Genomic DNA, 15221 nt, shown 5'->3' with positions numbered 1-15221 from the left:
TCTATATATGTAGACCAGGGTGTAAATATATATCTATGTAGGCCAGGGTGTAAATATCTATATATGTAGACCAGGGTGTAAATATATATATATGTAGGCCAGGGTGTAAATATCTATATGTTGGCCAGGGTGTAAATATATATATATGTAGACCAGGGTGTAAATATATATATATGTAGGCCAGGGTGTAAATATCTATATGTAGACCAGGGTGTAAATATCTATATATGTAGACCAGGGTGTAAATATATATATATGTAGGCCAGGGTGTAAATATCTATATGTAGGCCAGGGTGTAAATATCTATATGTAGACCAGGGTGTAAATATATATATGTAGGTCAGGGTGTAAATATATGTAAGCCAGGGTGTAAATATATATATGTAGACCAGGGTGTAAGTATCTATATGTAGGTCAGGGTGTAAATATATGTAAGCCAGGGTGTAAATATATATATGTAGGCCAGGGTGTAAATATATATATGTAGACCAGGGTGTAAATATATATATGTAGGCCAGGGTGTAAATATATATATATGTAGGCCAGGGTGTAAATATATATATGTAGGCCAGGGTGTAAATATATATATATGTAGGCCAGGGTGTAAATATCTATATATGTAGACCAGGGTGTAAATATCTATATATGTAGACCAGGGTGTAAATATCTATATGTAGGCCAGGGTGTAAATATATATCTATGTAGGCCAGGGTGTAAATATCTATATGTAGGCCAGGGTGTAAATATCTATATATGTAGACCAGGGTGTAAATATCTATATGTAGGCCAGGGTGTAAATATCTATGTGTAGGCCAAGGTGTAAATATATATATGTAGGCCAGGGTGTAAATATATATATATGTAGGCCAGGGTGTAAATATCTATATATGTAGACCAGGGTGTAAATATCTATATATGTAGACCAGGGTGTAAATATCTATATATGTAGACCAGGGTGTAAATATATATCTATGTAGGCCAGGGTGTAAATATCTATATATGTAGACCAGGGTGTAAATATATATATATGTAGGCCAGGGTGTAAATATCTATATGTTGGCCAGGGTGTAAATATATATATATGTAGACCAGGGTGTAAATATATATATATGTAGGCCAGGGTGTAAATATCTATATGTAGACCAGGGTGTAAATATCTATATGTAGACCAGGGTGTAAATATATATATATGTAGGCCAGGGTGTAAATATCTATATGTAGGCCAGGGTGTAAATATCTATATGTAGACCAGGGTGTAAATATATATATGTAGGTCAGGGTGTAAATATATGTAAGCCAGGGTGTAAATATATATATGTAGGCCAGGGTGTAAATATATATATGTAGACCAGGGTGTAAATATATATATGTAGGCCAGGGTGTAAATATATATATATGTAGGCCAGGGTGTAAATATATATATATGTAGGCCAGGGTGTAAATATATATATGTAGGCCAGGGTGTAAATATATATATATGTAGGCCAGGGTGTAAATATATATATGTAGGCCAGGGTGTAAATATATATATATGTAGGCCAGGGTGTAAATATATATATGTAGGCCACGGTGTAAATATATATATGTAGGCCAGGGTGTAAATATATATATATGTAGGCCAGGGTGTAAATATATATATGTAGGCCAGGGTGTAAATATATATATGTAGACCAGGGTGTAAATATATATATGTAGACCAGGGTGTAAATATATATATGTAGGTCAGGGTGTAAATATATATATGTAGACCAGGGTGTAAATATCTATATGTAGTCCAGGGTGTAAATATATATATGTAGGCCAGGGTGTAAATATATATATGTAGGCCAGGGTGTAAATATATATATGTAGGCCAGGGTGTAAATATATATATGTAGGCCAGGGTGTAAATACACTGCTCAAAAAAATAAAGGGAACACTTAAAAAACACAATGTAACTCCAAGTCAATCACACTTCTGTGAAATCAAACTGTCCACTTAGGAAGCAACACTGATTGACAATAAATTTCACATGCTGTTGTGCAAATGGAATAGACAAAAGGTGGAAATTATAGGCAATTAGCAAGACACCCCCCAAAACAGGAGTGATTCTGCAGGTGGTGACCACAGACCACTTCTCAGTTCATATGCTTCCTAGCTGATGTTTTGGTCACTTTTGAATGCTGGCGGTGCTCTCACTCTAGTGGTAGCATGAGACAGAGTCTACAACCCATGTGCCCAAAATGGCACCCGATTCCCTATGTAGTGCACTACGTTTGACTAGAGCAGTAGTGCACTACATACTGTAGGGAAAAAGGTGTCATTTGGGACGCATGGATTGCACATGGATTGCACATGTGTGCCATTCAGAAGGTGAACGGGCAGGACTAAATATTTAAGTGCCTTTGAACGTGGTATGGTTGTGGGTGCCAGGCGCACCGTTTTGTGTCAAGAATGACAACGTTGATGGGTTTTTCCACACTCAACAGTTTCCCCGTGTATCAAGAATGATCCACCACCCAACGGACATCCATATGAGGGCACAAGGCGAGACCCAGATGCAGACGCGGGAGGCAGATGGTTTGAGTCTTTGATATTTATTAACAATCCAAAAACAGTAGGCAAGAGAATAGCCGTGGACAGGCAAAAGGTCAAAACCAGTTCAGAGTCCAGGAGGTACAGTGTGGCAAGCAGGCTCGAGGTCAGTGCAGGCAGAATGGTCAGGCAGGCGGGTACAGAGTCCAGGAGGTACAGAGTGGCAGGCAGGCTCGAGGTCAGTGCAGGCAGAATGGTCAGGCAGGCGGGTACAGAGTCCAGGAGGTACAGTGTGGCAAGCAGGCTCGAGGTCAGTGCAGGCAGAATGGTCAGGCAGGCGGGTACAGAGTCCAGGAGGTACAGAGTGGCAGGCAGGCTCGAGGTCAGTGCAGGCAGAATGGTCAGGCAGGCGGGTACAGAGTCCAGAAAACAGGCAAGGGTCGAAACTGGGAGGACTAGCAAAAGGAGAACAGAAAAGACAGGCACACGGGGAAGACCACACTGGTTGAACTTGGAACATACAAGACGAACTGGCACAGACAGACAGAAAACACAGGTTTAAATACCCAGGGGATAATGGGGAAGATGGGTGACACCTGGAGGGGGGTGGAGACGAGCACAAGGACAGGTAGAAACAGATCAGGGTGTGACAATCCAGCCAACTTGACATAACTGTGGGAAGCTCCTTGTAGAGTCCATGCCCCCAAACGAATTGAGGCTGTTCTGAGGGCATAATGGCTGCTCCTCAACATTCGGAAGGTGTCCCTTAACGTTTTGTACACTCAGTGTAAACTGTCTTGAAATGTACTCAAATTACTGCTCTTCTATTGTACTGCACTTCACTGGGCTAGAATGAATGTTTCTGAAGGTTTTGACCTGGGTTGCACAGTAGGGTTGATTTTTATTTTATATTTAACCTTTATTTAAACTAGGCAAGTCAGTTAAGAACAAAATCTTATTTACAATGGCGGCCTACCCCGGCCAAACAACCCTAATTCGGACGACGCTGGGCCAATTGTGCGCCTCCACATGTGTTGATGTGTTGATGGACAGTAGTCCTTTGAAAAATAAGTCTTTTAGAAGTCAATTGGACAACAAACCCCAAAAAATGTCAAAAAAAGATTAAATATAACATTAGTACGAAAGACAATCTAAATCTATAGTTTTATGATAATGGTTTGAGCTAATCGGGATACACAGGATTATTAACATTCTCTTGTCCAGATGTCCCCCCCCCCTGCTGTCACGTTTCACTGTTTATATTCCAACCACGTACTGATAAGGACAAGTGATGATGGATTAATAGGTAGCTGATTGCAATTGTGATCGGTATAGCTGTTGAATGCAAAGCAAAGTACCACAGCACAACCTGAGTTGATGAAGTGGTGACTAACAACACGATATATATTAAGCATAAAAGGCCTGAGAGTGGGCTTATTAGCTAAAAGGAAGTTACATCGTAGCCAGGATGTTAGTATAAATATAGACTATCTGCTCTATACCATTTCCTGTGTTAAGCCACGTGACTGGACACGCAGGACGTACACTTGATACAGTATGATACACGCCAACATTGTTTTGATACTGTACACGTCAACTAGGCCAGGAGTTTGTTCCTGACCAGGGAAACTCTGGGCCCTAGTTACATGATGGGCTATAACACAGGCCCATCGTTTTTCCTAGTTACATAATGGGCTATAACGCGGGCTCAGAGTTTTCCCTACTTAAATGATAGGTAGGTTATAACGCGGGCTCAGAGTTTTCCCTAGTTACATAATGGGCTATAGCGCTGGCCCAGAGTTTTCCCTACTTAAATGATAGGTAGGTTATAACACAGGCCCATCGTTTTTACTAGTTACATAATGGGCTATAACGCTGGCCCAGAGTTTTCCCTACTTAAATGATAGGTAGGCTATAACACAGGCCCATCGTTTTTACTAGTTACATAATGGGCTATAACGCGGGCTCAGAGTTTTCCCTACTTAAATGATAGGTAGGTTATAACACAGGCCCATCGTTTTTCCTAGTTACATAATGGGCTATAACGCTGGCCCAGAGTTTTCCCTACTTAAATGATAGGTAGGCTATAACACAGGCCCATCGTTTTTCCAAGATACATGATAGACTACAAAACGGGCCCAGAGTTTTCCCTAGTCAGGTCTGTTCAGGACAAACACCTGATGCAAACCTCATGAACCCATGTCTTAGTGATTAACTCTATGTTAAGGCGACACTTGGGTGATTGATGAACACATTTTTAAAATGGCTTTAATTTTTATTGCTTGTTTGTGTAAGGCATTAAGGCATTAGGATTCAATGAATTATACTGAGGCTTTAGGACCTCAACAAATTATACTGAGACCTTAGGACTCAATGTACTAGTTTGGCTAGATTGTTGTAGGTGACACCGATGTTAATTTGTCTCATTCAGGGAAGACAGACCTATATTCAGAGCAGTCAGTCAGTCACACTGTAATATTAAGGTGATCGGAATAGATGAGAGAAACAGCATTATATTCCACTTCGCAGTTCTCCCTCTGAATTACTGTACACAGACTAGACGAAAGCTAGGAAATAAACTCAAGGACATCGTTTGTCTGTCTACCTTCACAGTTCCATCATCCCATTGATTTGTCGTAGTTGGCAATGAACTTGCTTTCTTCAAAAAAAAAATCTAAATATTACCACATTTTTCTTTCGCTGCGTCATAAAATTGTTCTGGAGGGCGAATCAAAACAGGCGTGCCTGTTTACGTACCCATTAGCCTTTGTTTGACTTTGTTTTCAATGAGTGTCCATTTGTACTGGGAAAACGACAGTCCCTTCAGACTTAAGCACTCCGGGTGGGGGGGTGGGGGGGTGGGGGGGGTGGGGTGGTGGGGTGGGGGGGGGGGGGGGGGGGGGTAAGAGGGAGGGTGGGCTGAAGGCAGGAAAACGGGATGGGGCTGGAGATAAAACTGAGGGGATGGAGTCAGGGGAGGGAGGGTAGTGATGGGGATTACACAGGCTTTTCTTGACAGCCCCCCCCCCCCCCCCCCCCCCCCGTTATCTGACTGTAGGTTCAAGGTTAGATCTTACTGTCACTGCAGCGGGCTGGAAGATATGACTCGTGTGATTGAATTTAGAAAATGGAAATTCAGAAAAGATTCTTCCTCGCCTGAGCTCAGGAGATAGATGAATTAGATGTGGCAGAAATCACACCCAGAAATAGGACCTAGCCGATCCTTTTAGAAGAGCATCCTTGACGTCCTTAAAGGAATAACTTAAAAAATATGTTTTGGCTCACCTGAACTATGGAGATATTGCTGTGCACGGCAAGTTGGCAACAGCTAGGAAATAGGAAGGTCAACAACACAATTTTGGTGATTACCTGTCTGGGATTTGACAGGAATATTCAATAAACTGGGCCATGTTCACGTTGGAATCTTTGGCTCCTTGAAGTTTACATTTGATCAACCTTCTTTTGACCCTTCCACTCTTCAAGAATTCATGTGAAACAATGCTGTCAAATAACAATGCTGTCAAATATAGAAGGAATCGGAACTCCTACTGCGCCACGTCCCTTTCGTGAGTGTTGGTACTCCAGATACCTTTGTTTGTGGTTAGACAGAGCCATCTTTCACCCCTGCCTCGGCCGGCATAGCTTCCTGTTGATCTAGTTACCTCATCTGTCTCCTCCCTCAGTCTGTATGCAGGTCGCCATGACACCTCGGTGCCAGGATGATTGTTGTGTTGTGTGTCCCTGCCCGGAGTTAATTGTGTCTGTTTTTTCAATTTATTCAGTTATTTATTTATTCACGCTCTTCTCCGTGGATGGCCTTCCTGCTTTCCTGAGGGGCAATGTTTCAACCGTTTGTCACGCCCTGGCCATAGAGAGGTTTTTATTCTCTATTTTGGTTAGGCCAGGGTGTGACTAGAGTGGGAATTCTAGTTTCTTTATTTCTATGTTTTCTATTTCTATGTTTTGGCCAGATGTGGTTCTCAATCAGAGGCAGCTGTCTATCGTTGTCTCTGATTGAGAACCATACTTAGGTATCCCTTTTTTCCCACCTGTCTTTGTGGGAAGTTGACTTTGTTTAGGGCACATAACCTTTTGAGCTTCACGGTTTGTTTTTGTAGTGTTTTTTGTTTTGTTCGGCGTCATTTTGATTTAATAAAGAAAATGTACTCTCGCCACACTGCACCTTGGTCCTCTCCTTTCAACAGCCACGACACCGTTTATCCGGTCACACACAACAGTTGACCTAGTGCGTCAAATGCACACTTGATATCAAAGTTATTTTTTTTTATTAACTATTTGAAATATCTAGCTACCTTTGACCAGGAAATAGCTGAATAGTTTGTAAACTTTAATCTATTTTGTAAAGACAGTATCCCAGACTTAGACGAATCCAGATCACTTTCCCAAAGCTAGTGCCCCTATAGCTGCGTTCACACAGTCAGCCCAATTCTTATATTTTGGTCATCAAGTATTTCTCGTCACAAAACTGAGTTTGAAACCTCAGTGCGGCACAATGAGTAAATGACTGTTGGATTTGGATTACAAATATGTCGACAAATCATGACCCCCCCTTTTGCCAAGCTCCACGTGCAAATCGCCCCACCGCCCCCTTTTGCCAAGCTCCACGTGCACAACGCCCCACCCCCCCCCTTTTGCCAAGCTCCACGTGCACATCGCCCCACCCCCCCCTTTTGCCAAGCTCCACGTGCAAATCGCCCACCCCCCCCTTTGCCAAGCTCCACGTGCACAACGCCCCCCCCCACCCCTTTTGCCAAGCTCCACGTGCAAATCGCCCCACCGCCCAGTGTGCGATACCTGTATCACTTTTTCAGATGAACGTGATCAATGACGTCTGAAGATTTGTTTTGTCAAACAACCATCTGATTGATTAGGTAGAAGACAAAAAATGCTACTCTGTGCACGTGCTACAGCGTGTGAGACGTCATCTATAATCATTTGGCTGCTCTAAACTCTTTTGACCAGTAGGTGCCACTAGTGTACATTGCGTTAATCAAAGCCTCGCGTAATGAACTTATTTTCGACACAATTGGTTGGAAAACCTCAAAGCTTCAGCCACATGTTGGCAATTATCCGGCCAGCAACCTTCACCTGTCGGTGACAACAGCTTTCAAGGACTCATCATTTGAACAAACGCTGAAGATAACCCACTTCGTTACTTTGAAACATTTGAATATCCAATTGTGAAACATAGTTTATGTAAACTGACATTATTTATCAAATGTTTGTTCTTCTTAGATGCATAAAGTATAATGTCCAGGGCGTAACCTAGCCTGGTGGAACCAGTCTGATCACTGTGTTCACATCCACCATTGATAATGTAATCTCTATGTGTGTATGTCAATTAATGGGGCTCTGTAAAGACCTCACCTCCAGCCTCACCTCTAGTCTCACCTCCAGCCTCACCTCTTGCCTGCTCACCAATGGTCGTCGATGGGGTGAACAGAATTAGGTTGGTTTAACCTGACCTGTTCAAACTTCAACATAGTACCTGTTTTTGTGTGTCAGATATCACCTATCCTAACTGGCGTAGGTACTATAACAGTGACCATGTGTATATGTAGTCCAGCATGTAGTCCAGACTGATTCGATACTGACGTCTCTGAACGGAGAGAGACCTGGCACTTGGTATTAAGATTTTACTAGACACAACAAGGTTATCCTTGAGATAGCCTCTAAGGGTTATCCTTGAGATAGCCTCTAAGGGTTATCCTTGAGATAGCCTCTAAGGATTAGGGTTATCCCTGAGATAGCCTCTAAGGATTAGGGTTATACCTGAGATAGCCTCTAAGGGTTATCCCTGAGATAGCCTCTAAGGGTTATCCCTGAGATAGCCTCTAAGGGTTATCCCTGAGATAGCCTCTAAGGATTAGGGTTATCCCTGAGATAGCCTCTAAGGGTTATCCCTGAGATAGCCTCTAAGGGTTAAGTATAGGGTTATCCCTGAGATAGCCTCTAAGGGTTATCCCTGAGATAGCCTCTAAGGATTAGGGTTATCCCTGAGATAGCCTCTAAGGGTTATCCCTGAGATAGCCTCTAAGGGTTAAGTATAGGGTTATCCCTGAGATAGCCTCTAAGAGTTAAGGTTAGGGTTATCCCTGAGATAGCCTCTAAGGGTTAAGGTTAGGGTTATCCCTGAGATAGCCTCTAAGGGTTAAGGTTAGGGTTATCCCTGAGATAGCCTCTAAGAGTTAAGGTTAGGGTTATCACTGAGATAGCCTCTAAGGGTTAAGGTTAGGGTTATCCCTGAGATAGCCTCTAAGGGTTATGGTTATCCCTGAGATAGCCTCTAAGGTTAGGGTTATACCTGAGATAGCCTCTAAGGGTTAGGGTTATCCCTGAGATAGCCTCTAAGGGTTAGGGTTATCCCTGAGATAGCCTTTAAGGATTAGGGTTATCCCTGAGATAGCCTCTAAGGGTTAAGTTTAGGGTTATCCCTGAGATAGCCTCTAAGGATTAGGGTTATCCCTGAGATAGCCTCTAAGGGTTAAGGTTAGGGTTATCCCTGAGATAGCCTCTAAGGGTTAGGGTTATCCCTGAGATTGCCTCTAAGGGTTAAGGTTAGGGTTATCCCTGAGATAGCCTCTAAGGGTTAGGGTTATGCCTGAGATAGCCTCTAAGGATTAGGGTATCCCTGAGATAGCCTCTAAGGGTTAGGGTTAGGGTTATCCCTGAGATAGCCTTTAAGGATTAAGGTTAGGGTTATCCCTGAGATAGCCTCTAAGGATTAGGGTTATCCCTGAGATAGCCTCTAAGGGTTAAGGTTAGGGTTATCCCTGAGATAGCCTCTAAGGATTAGGGTTATCCCTGAGATAGCCTCTAAGGGCTAGGGTATCCCTGAGATAGCCTCTAAAGGTTAGGGTTATCCCTGAGATAGCCTCTAAGGGTTAGGGTTATCCCTGAGATAGCCTCTAAGGGTTAGGGTTATCCCTGAGATAGCCTTTAAGGATTAAGGTTAGGGTTATCCCTGAGATAGCCTCTAAGGATTAGGGTTATCCCTGAGATAGCCTTTAAGGATTAAGGTTAGGGTTATCCCTGAGATAGCCTCTAAGGGTTAGGGTTATCCCTGAGATAGCATTTAAGGATTAAGGTTAGGGTTATCCCTGAGATAGCCTCTAAGGATTAGGGTTATCCCTGAGATAGCCTCTAAGGGTTAAGATTAGGGTTATCCCTGAGATAGCCTCTAAGGATTAGGGTTATCCCTGAGATAGCCTCTAAGGGTTAAGGTTAGGGTTATCCCTGAGATAGCCTCTAAGGGTTAGGGTTATCCCTGAGATTGCCTCTAAGGGTTAAGGTTAGGGTTATCCCTGAGATAGCCTCTAAGGGTTAGGGTTATGCCTGAGATAGCCTCTAAGGATTAGGGTATCCCTGAGATAGCCTCTAAGGGTTAGGGTTAGGGTTATCCCTGAGATAGCCTTTAAGGATTAAGGTTAGGGTTATCCCTGAGATAGCCTCTAAGGATTAGGGTTATCCCTGAGATAGCCTCTAAGGGTTAAGGTTAGGGTTATCCCTGAGATAGCCTCTAAGGATTAGGGTTATCCCTGAGATAGCCTCTAAGGGCTAGGGTATCCCTGAGATAGCCTCTAAAGGTTAGGGTTATCCCTGAGATAGCCTCTAAGGGTTAGGGTTATCCCTGAGATAGCCTCTAAGGGTTAGGGTTATCCCTGAGATAGCCTCTAAGGGTTAGGGTTATCCCTGAGATAGCCTCTAAGGATTAGGGTTATCCCTGAGATAGCCTCTAAGGGTTAAGGTTAGGGTTATCCCTGAGATAGCCTCTAAGGGTTAAGGTTAGGGTTATCCCTGAGAAAGCCTCTAAGGGTTATGGTTATCCCTGAGATAGCCTCTAAGGATTAGGGTTATCCCTAAGAAAGCCTCTAAGGGTCAAGGTTAGGGTTATCCCTGAGATAGCCTCTAAGGGTTAGGGTTATCCCTGAGATAGCCTCTAAGGGTTAGGGTTATCCCTGAGATTGCCTCTTTTTTATTTTATTTATTTTACCGTTATTTTACCAGGTAAGTTGACTGAGAACACGTTCTCATTTGCAGCAACGACCTGGGGAATAGTTACAGGGGAGAGGAGGGGGATGAATGAGCCAATTGTAAACTAAGGGTTAAGGTTAGGGTTATCCCTGAGATAGCCTCTAAGGGTTAGGGTTATCTCTGAGATAGCCTCTAAGGGTTAAGGTTATCCCTGAGATAGCCTCTAAGGATTAGGGTTATCCCTGAGAAAGCCTCTAAGGATTAGGGTTAGGGTTATCCCTGAGATTACCTCTAAGGGTTAGGGTTATCCCTGAGATAGCCTCTAAGGGTTAGGGTTATCCCTGAGATTGCCTCTAAGGATTAGGGTTATCCCTGAGAAGGCCTCTAAGGATTAGGGTTATCCCTGAGATAGCCTCTAAGGATTAGGGTTAGGGTTATCCCTGAGATTACCTCTAAGGGTTAGGGTTATCCCTGAGAAGGCCTCTAAGGATTAGGGTTATCTCTGAGATAGCCTCTAAGGATTAGGGTTATCCCTGAGATAGCCTCTAAGGGTGTCTGCCGTTCACATTATTATACTTATTCCCATCATCTGTCGATCCACTTTTCGGTACACCGCGTGTGTTCACCATTGTGGGCCAATGAATTTCTTACTACCGCTGACTTTGCTGATAGCAGCTTTATTCAGGAAATGTTTTACTTACTATGATTGTGATATGTGGTTGTCTTACCTAGCTACCTTGAGATGAATGATGTGGTTGTCTTACCTAGCTACCTTGAGATGAATGATGTGGTTGTCCCACCTAGCTACCTTGAGATGAATGATGTGGTTGTCTTACCTAGCTACCTTGAGATGAATGATGTGGTTGTCTCCCCTAGCTACCTGTAGATGAATGATGTGGTTGTCCCACCTAGCTACCTTAAGATGAATGATGTGGTTGTCTTACCTAGCTACCTTGAGATGAATGATGTGGTTGTCTCCCCTAGCTACCTTAAGATGAATGATGTGATTATCTCACCTAGCTACCTTGAGATGAATGATGTGGTTGTCCCACCTAGCTACCTTAAGATGAATGATGTGGTTGTCCCACCTAGCTACCTTAAGATGAATGATGTGGTTGTCCCACCTAGCTACCTGTAGATGAATGATGTGGTTGTCCCACCTAGCTACCTGTAGATGAATGATGTGGTTGTCCCACCTAGCTACCTGTAGATGAATGATGTGGTTGTCCCACCTAGCTACCTGTAGATGAATGATGTGGTTGTCCCACCTAGCTACCTTAAGATGAATGATGTGGTTGTCTTACCAAGCTACCTTGAAATGAATGATGTGGTTGTCTCACCTAGCTACCTTAAGATGAATGATGTGGTTGTCTCACCTGGCTACCTTGAGATGAATGATGTGGTTGTCTTACCAAGCTACCTTGAGATAAATTATGTGGTTGTCTCACCTAGCTACCTTGAGATAAATGATGTGGTTGTCCCACCTAGCTACCTTGAGATGAATGCACTAACTGTAAGGTCACTCTGGATAAGAGTGTCTGCTAAATGACCAAGAAAATGCCAATGGAAGACATTTATCAAGCTAATATTTCACATCCCATCAAAGAGAGGGAATCCAAAATGAGTAGTAGGGTATTCCTCACAGCTCTATGTCCATTCCCTACAAGAGAATCCCAACAAATATGTTGTTGAAAACTGTTTCCTGCAGCGTGTGTTAAGGACTGGGCCCTTGTCTCTGAGAGTTTGAGTGTAGTATTTTGTATGGCAAGAATAGCCAATAGCACCAACGTGCTGTGATGAACAGCCTAGGTCTCCAATAGGGGTCTCTATTACAGGTCCCATGTGTTTTAAAGAGGTGTAACTCACCCCTCTGTGTGTGCCAGCAGGTCTCTGATCCGCTCAAATCTCCCCTGACTTTCATGAGAGGGGAGGTAAACCTTAAATCTCCCCTGACTTTCATGAGAAGGGAAGTAAACCTTAAATCTCCCCTGACTATCATGAGAAGGGAAGTAAACCTTAAATCTCCCCTGACTTTCATGAGAAGGGAAGTAAACCTTACATCTCCCCTGACTTTCATGAGAGCGGAAGTAAACCTTTGGCCCTTTTTTCGATTGCTTCCTTTAGATCCTTATCTGCATAAAAACAAGGCTGTTGTATAGTAACGACTCCAGCAGTACTGTAGCTGCTAACAGAAGGGTTATGTTCCACTGCTATCAACATCACACTGACTGCCTTACTGGGCAGACAGATATCAACATCACACTGACTGCCTTACTGGGCAGACAGATATCAACATCACACTGACTGCCTTAATCGGCAGACAGATATCAACATCACACCAACTGCCTTACTGGGCAGACAGATATCAACATCACACCAACTGCCTTACTCGGCAGACAGATAATAAAATCACACCGACTGCCTTACTGGGCAGACAGTTATCAACATCACACCAACTGCCTTACTGGGCAGACAGATATCAACATCACACCGACTGCCTTACTGGGCAGACAGTTATCAACATCACACCAACTGCCTTACTCGGCAGACAGATAATAACATCACACCAACTGCCTTACTGGGCAGACAGATATCAACATCACACCGACTGCCTTACCGGGCAGACAGATATCAACATCACACTGACTGCCTTACTGGGCAGACAGATATCAACATCACACCGACTGCCTTACTCGGCAGACAGATATCAACATCACACCAACTGCCTTACTCGGCAGACAGATATCAAAATCACTCCGACTGCCTTACTCGGCAGACAGATATCAACATCTGGAGCCAGTGGGTTTGGCAATGAATATGAAGCGAGGGCCAACCAACGAGAGCATGCAGGTCGCAGTGGTGGGTAGTATATGGGGCTTTGGTGATTAAACAAACGGCACTGTGATAGACTGCATCCAATTTGCTGAGTAGAGTGTTGGAGGCAATTTTGTAAATGACATTGCCAAAGTCAAGGATCTACAGGATAGTCAGTTTTACGAGGGTATGTTTGGCAGCATGAGTGAAGGATGCTTTTGTAACGGATGTGAAATGGCTAGCTAGTTAGCGGTGGTGCACGCTAATAGCCTTTCAATCGGTGACGTCACTTGCTCTGAGACCTTGAAGTGGTGGTTCCCCTTGCTCTGCAAGAGCCACGGCTTTTGTGGAGCGATGGGTAACGATGCTTCGTGGGTGACTGTTCTTGATGTGTGCAGAGGGTGTCTGGTTTGCGCCCGGGTCGGGGCGAGGGGACGGACTAAAGTTATACTGTTACATTGATGCTGTTGACCCGGATCACTGTTTGCTGCGGAAAAGGAGGAGGTCGAAAGGGGGGTGAGTGTAATGGATGTGAAATGGCTAGCTAGTTAGCGGTGGTGCGCGCTAATAGCATTTCAATCGGTGACGTCACTTGCTCTGAGACCTTGAAGTGGTGGTTCCCCTTGCTCTGCAAGAGCCGCGGCTTTTGTGGAGCGATGGGTAACGATGCTTCGTGGGTGACTGTTCTTGATGTGTGCAGAGGGTCCCTGGTTCTCGCCCGGGTCGGGGCGAGGGGACGGACTAAAGTTATACTGTTACACTTTGTTGCTAAATAGGAAGTTGATTCTAGATTAAATTTTGGATTGGAGATGCTTAATGTGAGTCTGGAAGGAGAGTTTACAGTCTAACCAGACACCTAGGTATTTGTAGTTGTCCACATATTCTAAGTCAGAACTGTCCAGAGTAGTGATGCTGGATGGACGGGCAGGTGCAGGCAGCGATCGGTTGAGAGCATGCATTTAGTTTTACTTGCATTTAAGAGCAGTTGGAATCACCAGCAGCAAGAGCGACATCATTGATGTATACAGAGAAAAGAGTCGGCCCGAGAATTGATTCCTGTGGCACCCCCATAGAGGCTGCCAGAGGTCTGGACAACAGGCCCTCCGATTTGACACATTGAACTCTGTCTGAGAAGTAGTTGGTAAACCTCACGAGGCAGTCATTTGAGAAACCAAGGCTATTGAGTCTGCCTGTAAGAATGTGGTGATTGACAGAGTCGAAAGCCTCGGCCAGGTCGATGAATACAGCTGCACAGTATTGTCTTTTATCGATGGCGGTTATGATATCGTTTAGGACCTTGAGCGTGGCTGAGGTGCACCCATGACCAGCTCGGAAACCAGATTGCATAGCGGAGAAGGTACGGTGGGATTCGAAATGGTCGGCGATCTGTTTGTAACGTGCATAGTGGTGGCTACATCATGTTATGGGTATGCTTGTCATTTTTAAGGATACATGGAGCTAAGCAAAGGCAAAATCCTAGAGGAAAACCTGGTTCAATCCGCTTTCCACCAGACACTGGAAGATGAGTTCACCTTTCAGCAGGACAATAACTTAAAACACAAGGACAAATCTACACTGGAGTTGCTTACCAAGAAGACAGTGAATGTTCCTGAGTGGCCGAGTAACAGTTTTGTCTTAAATCTATTTGGAAATCTATGGCAAGACCTGAAAATGGTTGTTTAGCAATGATCAACAACTAATTTTACAGAGCTTGAATAATTTTGAAAAGAAGAATGGGCAAATATTGTACAATCCAGGTGTGGAAAGCTCTTAGCGACTTACCCAGAAAGACTCACAGCTGTAATCGCTAGCAAAGGTGCTTCTACAAGTATTGACTCAGGGGCAGGTAGCCTAGTGGTTAGAGCGTTGGACTAGTAACCGAAAGGTTACAAGATCGA

Source organism: Salvelinus fontinalis, chromosome 13, assembly GCF_029448725.1.
Source record: "Salvelinus fontinalis isolate EN_2023a chromosome 13, ASM2944872v1, whole genome shotgun sequence".
Taxonomy (NCBI): Eukaryota; Metazoa; Chordata; class Actinopteri; order Salmoniformes; family Salmonidae; genus Salvelinus; species Salvelinus fontinalis.
The sequence above is the reverse complement of the archived record's forward strand: the minus strand, read 5'-3'. Positions refer to the sequence as shown.